Source organism: Balaenoptera physalus (genome assembly GCF_965194825.1).
Source record: "Balaenoptera physalus genome assembly, chromosome: 1".
Lineage (NCBI taxonomy): Eukaryota > Metazoa > Chordata > Mammalia > Artiodactyla > Balaenopteridae > Balaenoptera > Balaenoptera physalus.
This window is the reverse complement of record NC_138882.1, coordinates 48,582,009-48,594,015: the sequence shown is the minus strand read 5'-3', so window position 1 is coordinate 48,594,015 and position 12,007 is coordinate 48,582,009. Positions and strand designations below refer to the sequence as shown.

Below are 12,007 nucleotides of genomic sequence, written 5' to 3'. Positions count from 1 at the left end.
GTACCTGACTTGTGGGCTTGGGAGATCCCTTTAATCTGTATGTCTTAAGGTTTTATATATTTCATTCATTCAAAACTGATTTTTCAGAGCCTGTTGTATTCTGTGCACTTACAAAGACAACATTTTAAACAGAATATAAAAATCAGTAACTTTTTTTTTAATATTTATTAATTGGCTGTGTGGGTCTTAGTTGCAGCATGTGGGATCTTTAGTTGCAACATGCAGGATCCTTAGTTGGGCATGCGGGATCTAGTTCCCTGACCAGGGACCGAACCCGGGCCCCCTGCATTGGAATCTTGGAGCCTTAACCACTGGACCACCAGGGAAGTCCCAAAGTCAGTAACATTTTTTTTTTTAATTTTTATTTATTTATTTATTTATGGCTGTGTTGGGTCTTCGTTTCTGCGCGAGGGCTTTCTCCGTTTGCAGCAAGCGGGGGACACTCTTCATCGCGGTGCGCGGGCCTCTCACTGTTGCGGCCTCTCTTGTTGCGGAGCACAGGCTCCAGACGCGCAGGCTCAGTAATCGTGGCTCACGGGCCCAGTTGCTCCGCGGCACGTGGGATCTTCCCAGACCAGGGCTCGAACCCGTGTCCCCTGCATTGGCAGGCGGACTCTCAACCGCTGCGCCACCAGGGAAGCCCCAAGTCAGTAACATTTTAAGATACGTTTCCTCCTATTGACATTCCCTTAGATAGTAGAGACAAAGTAGTATTTGGTGCAATGGAATATCATTCTTGTGTTTTTGATACCACGATCATTTTAATTATATTGGGAGTATGCAGCAAAAACCCCTTTCTAGTACTGTTTTTAAGAAATAAACTTTGGGGCTTCCCTGGTGGCACAGTGGTTGAGAATCTGCCTGCCAATGCAGGGGACACGGGTTCGAGCCCTGGTCTGGGAAGATCCCACATGCCTTGGAGCAACTAGGCCCGTGAGCCACCACTACTGAGCCTGCGCGTCTGGAGCCTGTGCTCCGCAACGGGAGAGGGCGCGATAGTGAGAGGCCCGCGCACCGCGATGAAGAGTGGCCCCCACTTGCCACAACTAGAGAAAGCCCTCGCACAGAAACGAAGACCAAACACAGCCAAAAATATAAATAAATAAATAAATTAAATTTAAAAAAAAAAGAAACTTTGTCATTTAATTAAAAAATGAAAACTTGAATTTTCACAAAAATTCAGGTATTGTTGATATTATAAAAAGATTCACATTATGATTTAAGTAGATGCCTTAGGTAGTACATGAAAGGTCCAGTTTTTATAAAACCTTTAGGAATAATCTATCAATTTTAACACTTTTCACTGAGTTTTTGTATTCTGACTTGGTTATAAAGGTATATACATGGTGTTTTTCCTTCCATTGCTTTTACCCAGAAATTGAGTCTTACTTTCTAGTCTACTGTACCACTAGATAATTACAGGATTTTTAATTAGATTGGTTGAGCCATCTATAAAATGAAGGGGTTGGACAAGATGACCTTGAAGACTCTTTCTGGCTATGAAAAGAATGTTGCAAATATCTTTCAAATGTTGGAGGCTATTGGCCTTTGCTCCATCTGTTATGACCTGTTCTGGGTTTTTTTAGCCTTTTCCTCCCTCTTGTAGTGTAGATCTGCCTGTGGCAAATTCTCTTTAATTCTTTTATGTAAAAATATTTTTATTTTACCTTCTTTCTTGAATATTTTCACTGGATATACAATTCTGAGGTGCCAGTTTTCTTTTCTTTCAGCACTTTAAAGATAACATTCTGTTGTTGTCTTACTTCCATTGTTGTCTGATGAGAAGTCAGCAGTAATCAAATCATTTCCCCCTATATGTAATGTTTTCTTTGGTTGCTTTCATTTTTTTATCTTTGGTTTGTAGCAGTTTCACTGTGCTATAACTAGGCATGGTTTTCTTTGTATTTATCCTGCTTGGGGTTTGCTGAAATTCTTGAATCTGTAAATTTATGTCTTTCACCCAATTTGGGAAGCTTTTGGCTATTATTAAAAACAAATTTTTTTCTGCCTCATTTTTTTGTCTTCTTTTTCTGGGACTCTTATGTTAACGTATATGTTAAACTTTCGATATTATCCCAAAGGTCCTGGAGGCTCTCTTCTTTTTCTCCTCCTTTCTCTCTACTCTTCAGATTAGATGATTTCATATATATGTATGTTCAATATATGTTGAAGATAATCAGTGTATTCAGGTTCACTGATTGCTTTCTCAGTTCCATTTTGCTGTTAAGTCCATCAGTGATTTTTTTTTTTCAGATATGTTTTTCATTTCTAGAATTATCACCTTTTTTTTTTTAACAGATTTCATTTTTCTGGTAGCATTTCTTACCTTTTCATTCATTATAACCATATGTTCATAATATGACTGTGAATTTCCTTTATGTCATTGATCATAGTTATAATATCTGCTTTAAAATCCTTGACTGCTAATTCTAACATCGGGCCATCTCAGGTTTGGGCTCTGTTGATTGTGCTTTCTCTTGAGATTTCTCCTCTTTGTGTGTCAAGTAATTTTGGATTATATCCTGGGCATTGTGAATATTATGCTGTGGAGACTCTAAATAATGTTATTCCTCCAAAGAGTATTTATTTTGTTATTGTGTTGTTAAGCAATTAATTTAGTTGGACTCAAACTGCAAACACTGTCTTCTGAGTGATAGCTCAAATCTCACTTCAGTTTTCTGATCCTACGCTAGGAGGCTTGGAGTCTTTCCTGTATATATGTAGTTCAGGGGTTAGCCAGAGATTTGGGGAGAGTTTATACACAGAATTTGAGATTCCTCCTTTCCTTTCCAGGATTCCTTTCCCACTTTTTAGCAGCTTTGGTTTCCCCAAATTCTTATCCTCTGATATGTCAGGCCAGGAAGACTGGGTTTTCTATTGAGTTTTAGCTGCCTCACATGGTCTTCCCTAGAGCTAAAAGGCATAATAAACAGGAATTATACCCTTGCTATTTCTTGCTTTCTCCTTTCAAGATCCTTCCAGAAGCTGCCAGCTTTTGTTTACTTTTTAGTGCCTGTGTATAGCCGAGGGGGTTTTAGGGGTGTTCTAGTTCTTGTTTTTATTTTCCTAGAGCTCATGTTATCTGCAGGAGTCAGTCTAGTAGGAGCTTACTTGGTCATACCATAAACAATATCCTACTTACAGTTTTTTCTTGTTAGCATTTTGGCACATGCAGATTTTTCCCATTAAATGCTCTGAATATGCATTTTCTGCTTTCTCCCTCACTTCTTCCAGCTACACTGGCCTTCTTGCAGTTCCTCAAATATGCCGGCATCTTTTCCACCTCAAGACTTTTGTACTTAACTATTCTTTCTGCCTGTAGTGCTCTTCCCCAGCCATCCTGTTTAAAATTGCAAATCTGCTGTTACCCTGGTACTTCTTATTTCCTTTCACTGTTGCATTTTTCTTCATAGCACTTACTAACTTCTAGCCCGCTGCTTCTCAACTGGAAGTCATCTTGTCCCGCAGGGATGTTTGGCAGTTTGTGGAGACATTTTTGTTGTTACAACTGGAAGGGAGTGGTGGTGACACTGACATCTAGTAGGTAGAGGCCAGGGGCGCTGCCAGATATCCTACAATGCACAGGAGAGCATCCTATAACAAAGGATTATCCAGCCCAAAATGTCAGTTATACTGAGATTGAAAAACCCGCTTCTAACCTAATTTTTTCTCCTAGATCCTCATATTAGAATTAAATTCATGAGAGCAGAGGATTTTTTTGTCTGTTTTTAGTTCATTGCTGTGTCTCTAGCATCTAGAATAGTTCCTGGCCCATATAGCAGGCATTTAATATTTTTTGGTTAGATGAATGAATGAATGATGAATGGATGAATTTGGAAAAATATTATATCACAAGCCAGTCTTTACTTTTAGATACCATCTTTATTTCACCTCCCCATCCCTGCCAAACCCTGTTTGTGTCACTTCACTTGCCTTTTCACTCAACAGAATGCACTTGCCAAAAATGACCTGTTTCTAAATGCAAAGGATACTTAATTTTTTTATTGTGGAAAATGTCAAATGTGTATCAAAGCAAGTATAGGAATGATATGAACCCCTATGTTCCCATAATCCAGTTGTAACACTTTTCAGCATGGCCAGTCATGATTCATCTCTATAATTTCTATCTATATTCTTCCTTCTGGATTATTTTGTGGCAAATCCCAAACATCCTGTCATTCATCTGTTACTGTTTCAGTTTGAATCCCTAAAAGATAATCCTTTAAAAAACATAGCAATTCCGTTATCAAACCTAAAAAAAAAATTGAAGAATAGTTTCTTAATATTCCCAAATACCCTCAGTATTCAGATTTTCCTGATTGTTTCATAAATCCATTTTTAATAGGTTATTTAAATCATGCTCCAAATGATGTCCATATACTACAGTTGATTGATATCTAGTCTTTTAATCATTAGATTCTCTCTCCCTCTTCCTTTGTCTCTAATTTTTCTTTGGAATTTGTTTATTGAAGAAAGCATGTTATTTATTCTTTAGTTTCCCACAGTTTAGATTTTGCAGCTATATCCCTCTGGTATCATAAAACATGTTTCTCTGTTCCTCTATTTCCCATATTTGGTAGTTAGATTAGAGACTTGATCAGATTCAGATTTGATTGGGTAGAGGGGCAGGAGCAAGAAATTTCCAAAGATGATGGTCTGTACTTCCATCAGGAGGAGGTGCATGATGTGATGTTAGCAGCCATTGATACCACCGTGTAGATTTATTTCATTAGCACATTCCTTTGATTTTTAGCTGGAATACTTTTATAACAAGAAACTGCCTTAAAAAAACAAAAACAGAACCTCTCCTTATCAATAATTTAGTCACTCAGGTATAATTTATACAGAAAAAGCAAGATAAATGTTATGATTCTTTCCCTTTAACAATTAAATAAGTTTGTCCCTAGCATCTTCCAAAGGTCACCAGCTAGGTTTTTTCCCAAAATTATTATGAACTCATTGGTTCAGATATATAACATATTTTAATCCATTATTTTTATTGTTGATGTTTAAGTTGTCCCATTTTGGACCAGTAGGACCCTCTTCACATTGATTTCTAAGTTCATTTAACCTTACCCCTTAGTCTTTGATCACTTTCATGCTTTGTGGCATGCCATATGTTTGGCTCAACTTGAATTTTCCTATCTCAGATCTGGAATCAGCCATTTCTTAAGATCCCTGGTTCTTTTCACCGGGGGTTGATTTTTAGAGGCCACAAACTGAGTGCCAGAAGTTACTGCTAAATTGGTCATTGTTTTAGCTTTTTCAGTGTACACAGCTTGGGAAAAATTTTTCCAAGACAAGATATATTTTGAGTTCCACCTGATGCTTCCAGTTTAAATTCAGAATTGCAGGGCTTTTGCTTAACTTTAGTGTAGATCAGTATGTCCATTTTCCCCCAATCCAAGAACCATGGTTCCTTGCAGTGCCCCAACATAATTACTCTGTTGCTTTATTCAATAATACATGTACAACAGTCTCACACTATAAATTCCACTGCTACCACCAATAATACGATTACTGAAAAGTTTAACATTTTTTGCAATTCTTTTCATATTTAGGGTGTATCCTACTATAGACATACAAATTACTGCACTTTAAAGTTTGAAATAATTCCTGTTTGTGATCATACTGTCATCTCTATACTCAGGTTCATCTGTTTCATTTTGCTTTTGATTTTTAGGGATCACCTTTTTAAAATTGGAGAACCGAATTAAATAGTTACATAGTTTTGATGTTAAATTAACAAAAGAAGTATATTTAGAAAAGCCTGGCTTCTGTTCCTGCCTCCTCCATCCTTTTTCGTCTTCCAGTTTTTTGTTTTTGTTATATAGTTTTTGGTCAACCTTTTTCTAACTATAAGCAAAGAAAAAAATGTATATATGTTAATATCCCTTACCACAACTCTTTATTAAATTAACACTATCTTATTGTGTACACTTTTCTTTTTCTTTACCTACGTGTTTTTCACTTCCATAGTACCATAGTTTATTCAACTAGCCTCTATTGATGGAATTTTGTACTATCTTTTTACTGTTACTTATAATGCTGACATGAATAGCCTATGTATTATGCATATGTATGCGTATGAATTTTTGTAGTTTTGCTAATCTGTCTGTGGGAGAGATTCCTTGAAATGGAATTGCTGGGTCAAAGGATATATGCCCGTGTGATTTTGCAAGCTATTACAGTTTTCTCTCTCCATAGGATAGGAATTGTATTATTTTGCAATTTTCACCATTTCAGTCATTTCCAGTGGTTCTCAACAGGGGCAGCTGCCCCCCACCAGGGTGGGGTGTCATTGGCAATATATAGATAACATTTTTGACCAAGGGGGCTTGGGTAGGCTGCTACTGGCATCTAGTGGGTAGAGGCCAGGGACAGTCCCCCACAACAAAGAATTAACTATCCAAAATGTCAGTAGTGTCAGGGTAGAGAAACCTTAGTCTACCACCTCACCACTGCTCTATTTTTGTCAGTCTGTGGTAGATATCTCAGTATACGTTTAATTTGCCTTCCTTTTATTTTTAGTGAAGTTGAAGATCTTTTGGCATTTAAGGGCCATTTGCATTTCTTTTCAATGAACTTGTTCATATATTTTACCCATTTTTCTGTTATTTTTTAAGTTATTTGCATATTAGCAATAGTAATCCTTTATCTGTGATATGTTACAAATATTTTTTTTTCCAGTTTGTCCTTTATATCTTTGATTTTGCATGTGGTGGTATTTTCTGCCATACCAAAAAAAATGTTCTTAATGTAAACTAATAATCCCCCACCCCTCCTTTTTTTTACCGAATCGGTGTCCAGCTTTATTGTTCACATCCTCCATCTCAACACACTCTTCCTTTGTCTTCTCTATTACCCAGTCTTCATGATTTTATTCCTGTCTCTCCAGCTGCTCCTTAATCATTCCCTCACTTAGTAGGGTATGGTCCCATACCCTTAAGTGTTCCATACCATAGTTATCCCATCCTTTGTTCATACTATTCTGTAAGCTTTGCATTCTATCAGATATTGGTACTTGAATCTTTTTTGTAATGAATGCATCAGTCCTTAACTTTTACTTAGACTAAACCATAATTAATCTTTTGATATCACTTGACATGGAGCTGTATATTTCATCTTGAACAAAACCTTTCACCTCAATAAATCAACTTTAAACAAAGCATTCCCCAAAAAAGTGACTGCAGTGAGAATTTATGAAACTTCCCTGTACAACTTGTCTCTCTTCCTGAACTTGAACTTTTAAATTATGTACAGTGAACAGTTTTTCTGGCCTTGCTTCCTTCTATTAGATGAAAATCTTTTTGGTTTTTGATGGGGATTTTGTTTGATTTATTCTTAAGAACAATATGCCCTCTGAAATAATGAACCTATTTTGTCACCTGTGTTGGGTGGGGGGTTGGTCACATCAATCTGTAGGTTAGTCTATGTTGAATACTGTGTTGAATTCTTAATGTAATATTGCAAGATTATCAGAATGCTTGAACCATTGTACATTTCAATGTATCACCTATATCAACAGATTTAGTAGTTTTGGTAGTCTTTTTAAAAATTATTTAATTTAAGAGAAAAAACGATAGTGTTTTAATTCGTGTTTCTTTCGTTATTAATAAGTAGACCATTTGTTCTAAATGTTAATTATTTCTAACTTCTTTATTTGAATTGTCTATTTGCTTATCTATTGGTAGTTCATGTTTTACTATCAGTCCTAGAAGTAAAAAAATAACATTTTTTTACAGTGTTTAATACATGTTCATTGCAGAAATTTTAGAAAACATAAAGATTATAAAAAAGACAACATAAATAAACCATAGTATTGCCAGTGTCGCTAAAATCTATGTATTTTTATTTAGATATTTAAATGTGTGTTTTAACATGATAGAATACAAATTGCGTATACTATTTTATAACCTCGTTTTTTCGATTATCTTAATATAATAAACATTTTCTCGTGTCATTAAACCTTCCTTAGGGCAGAGCCAAGTTTATGCACGATGACACGCCTTTTAATACCCTTTTCTGCATCTTAATCTTAATTGATCAGTAAATGTAAAAAAGGAAATCCTTCCTTAGTGCTGCTATAACAAAGTACCATAGACTGAGTGGCTTACTTATCACACTTACGTAAGCTGGGAAGTGTTAAGATAAAGGTTCTGTCTGATTCAGTGTCTGGTGAAAGAGCTCTCTGCTTTGCTTTTTTTTTTTTTTTTTTTTTTTTAAATAAGGGCACTGTACCCTTTTAGGAAGGCTCCACTCTCATGGCCTTATCACCTCCCATGGGCCCCGACTCCTGGTAACTATCACATTGGAGGTTAGGATTTCAATATATGAATTTTGGGGAGACACAGGCGTTTAATCCATAATACTCCCCATCACTGGAAGGTAGGAAGTTGTCCCACTAAGAAAACCTCAATCTTGAAGAAATTTTTTCTTAAGTTGATGTAGATAGAGAGCGAGGTAGAATGGAATTGTGGCCCTGGAGTGGGCAAGGTGGTGGAAAGAGGAAAGACAAGTAAACATTGTGGCACCAGTGCTGCTCACTGGTTTTTTGCTGGGACCTGGCTATTAACGGTGTCCCAGGAGTAGGCTGTACTTTGCCTCAAGCCCTATGCTGTCTGTATAAAGAAATCTTTCGGGCTTCCCTGGTGGCGCAGTGGTTGAGAATCTGCCTGCCAATGCAGGGGACACGGGTTCGAGCCCTGGTCTGGGAAGATCCCACATGCCGTGGAGCAACTAGGCCCGTGAGCCACAACTGCTGAACCTGTGCGTCTGGAGCCTGTGCTCCGCAACAAGAGAGGCCGCGACAGCAAAAGGCCCACACACCGCGATGAAGAGTGGCCCCCGCTTGCCACAACTAGAGAAAGCCCTCCCACAGAAACGAAGACCCAACACAGCCAAAAATAAATATAAATAAATAAAATTATTTTAAAAAAGACCTATGATTTAAAAAAAAAAAGTGATAAGTAAAAATTTTTGATGTTCTTTGTAAAAGATAAATAGTCCATCCCAAGTCTAATTAAGAAAAAAGTAAATAGATTCACAGTCCTTTATCAAAAACTCACGTGGTTAGATGGGTTTGAGAATGCAGCATGTTTCGTATTTGAGAAAAGTAATTTGGTGCACGTACCGTATCTTATGACACCTCTAGCAGATCTGAGTCAGAACCCTGTAATCCGACTTTTTTACTATATCACATTGATGAGTCTAGAAGAAATATCTACTCAGTGATCAACTTAATAGAGGTTTTAAAAAACACATTTGACAGAATTAAGTGCTTATTACCAATAAGGTACTTAGGAAATGGAGTAGAAAAATACTTCCTAGACATGCTAAAAGGTATCATCTAAAAATAATAGTGAACACTGTACTAAAAACAAAGTGCTGCTCAAAGTGTTTGTTACAGTTTGTGAGGAGGTAAATACAGAAATGAGTAAGAATTTAGAAATACTTAATCATGTTTTGACAGTAAACTTGTATTTGTTGAATCTAATAATTAGAAAACTTGGGCTTGTGTTTTATGTTTTTCTATTTCATATTTCTAGGAATTTATTTTTGGTATATTTTACGAAAATATTGTTCCCAGTGGATTAGGGGAAAAAACTCAAAGCCAGTTCTTCATCACGGATAGTTCGAGATGCCCTGCGCTAGGGGAACTTCTGTAAAGTTAAAACAAGACCAAGGTGTCCACTGTCACCACCATTACTCAGTGTAATTCAGTAAATAAAAAGGAATAAAAGGAATATGTAGAAAGAAATGAGGTGTAAGTATTATAAAGAATTTAATTGGACAAATATCTTACTATAATAGTAAAAATTATAAAGAACTTGTGCATATGTAGTTTGTAAGACCTGTAAGAACAGTGCAATGGATTTTCACTGAAGGATAGCATCAAGAACTCTTTTAAGAGTCTGAGATTTTACCATACTTGCAAGCTAACGATTCAGACTGCCACAGTTTCATAGATGCTGGCAGAAGATACATGACTTCTGAGTCAGAGACAAAGGATGTTGTTACTCATGGGATAGTAGGCACCATACTCTTCATGTTTGCCCAGTTCCCCCTTGTCCCTGAACCCCTTGGGGGACGGTGTGGAGTAGGTCCAGGTGGATGCTGAGGACACAGTGGGTCTGTGTCACAGCTGAGGCACTTGAGCTTAGGAAAGCCCCCAGTGTTGGGGGGCTGCTGGCAAACCTGCCAGCTATCTTTATCATCTTTGTTAGGAAACAAACCTGCCTCCTACCCTGGAGGAAGATATTGTCTTCATCTTGCAAGTTTATTTGGTCTCCAAGCATCCTTGAAAAAATGTTTAAATAAAACTTGAAGAAGCATGAGATACCTGTGGGGAACCGTCTCAGCAGATAGAAGAGTGATGAAATGTAGAGCCATGTATTTGGGCGGGCGTGTTGCTGGAAGTTGTCAGCCGGTGGGGGTGTTATTGTAAGACAGCAGCCAGCTCATTGTCAGGAAGTCCGTTCTCCCTGAGTAAGTTCTATAAATTTAACATAATATTTGGTAAATTAGAGGAAAAGGGTAATTAGGAAAAATTATTGCTGAAGAATTTGAAGAAGTTAAAAGTATTAGCCATTCCTACTATATATTAATAAAGATTTTTAATTATTTTTAATTTGCAGTAACTAAATTTGCATGATACTAGTTTCAAGATGGGGAGGGGTGGTATATGCATACATGTGCCTATGTGTGTATGCAAATAACGTAGAACGGTCTCAGGATAGGAAAGGCCATTTTACTGAGGTGTCACAGCAGAAACTAGATTTGACTGCGGAAACAAAAACAAAATAATGTTAAACAGCGTTTAACAAAGTTAAAAGGAAAAGGACAAATTATTTTGCAACTTGTATGACACAGTGAATAGCACTGAAATATTAAATTTTTAGAAATTAGTGGGAATGATGAATTATCCAGATAGAATAATGGGCAAAGAAAATGTAAATGAAAATAACCAGTCGCCATAACAACAAAACAAAATTAATACTGGTAAAGATGTAAGACGTATGCTGTAATTCCGAGGATTGGTGAGGCTATGGGGAAGTAGGTTCTCATATAGAGTGCAAGCGTGGAAGTCAGCCTTTCTGTAGAGCACTATGGTGCTTTTTAAAATCTTGATGCCTTTTAACCCAGGAGTTCCCTTTCATGAATTTTTCCCAAAAGAAATAAGCCAAAGTACAGAGAGTTTATGGCAATGCTGTTTTATGATTTAAGATTGGCTACAATCTGAATGTCTGTTAACATGGAGACTGTGATCTCCCACAATCCCTATTTTTCATTTCTGGTAGTATTGTATTATACTTGACATACTGTGTATTTATTTGTTGTTTATTTAGCTCTGTAAGAATACAGAATTAGAATATAGCTGTCTGAATATAGCTCTGTAACTACAGAACATCTGGTTGTTTCATTATTTTGTCCTCAGTACCCATAACAGTGTCTACCACGTAGACGTCTCTTTACAGATGCTTCTTGGAAGTTGAACATATTTATAAAGATATTAAGTGGAGGGACTTCCCTGGTGGTCCAGGGGTTAAGAATCTGCCTTCCAGTGCAGGGGATGCAGGTTCGATCCCTGGTCGGGGAACTAAGATCCCCCGTGCTGCGGGGCAGCTAAGCCCATGCACTCCACAACTACTGAGCCTGCGCGCTCTAGAGCCCGAGCACCACAACTAGAGAACAGCCCATGTGCCGCAACTGAGACCTGACACAGCCAAATAAATAAATAAATAAATATTTTATTTAAAAAAAGATATTAAGTGGAAAAGGTAAATTAACTATACAGCATAAACTGATCCCGCTTTTTGTGGAAAAACTGTATTCATCTACATAATTATGTAATCTCCAGATGGAAAATTATGCATATTTTTACTACCCTATCCTTTTCTGCCTGAAATGAGAGCATAATAGTTTTATAATACTGAAAAAACAAAGATGTTAATATTATGAGGAGAGGAGGGGTGACACGTGGACCTCCTCTAAGAATAAAAGAATT

General features: G+C 37.0%; 1 protein-coding gene across 3 annotated transcripts in view; it reads left to right on the top strand.

Annotated features, from left to right (window-relative positions):
- DHX9 (DExH-box helicase 9) overlaps window positions 1–12,007 on the top strand; it is a 54,573-nt gene that overhangs the window by 4,862 nt on the left and 37,704 nt on the right. The gene's annotated exons all lie outside the window — the stretch shown is intronic.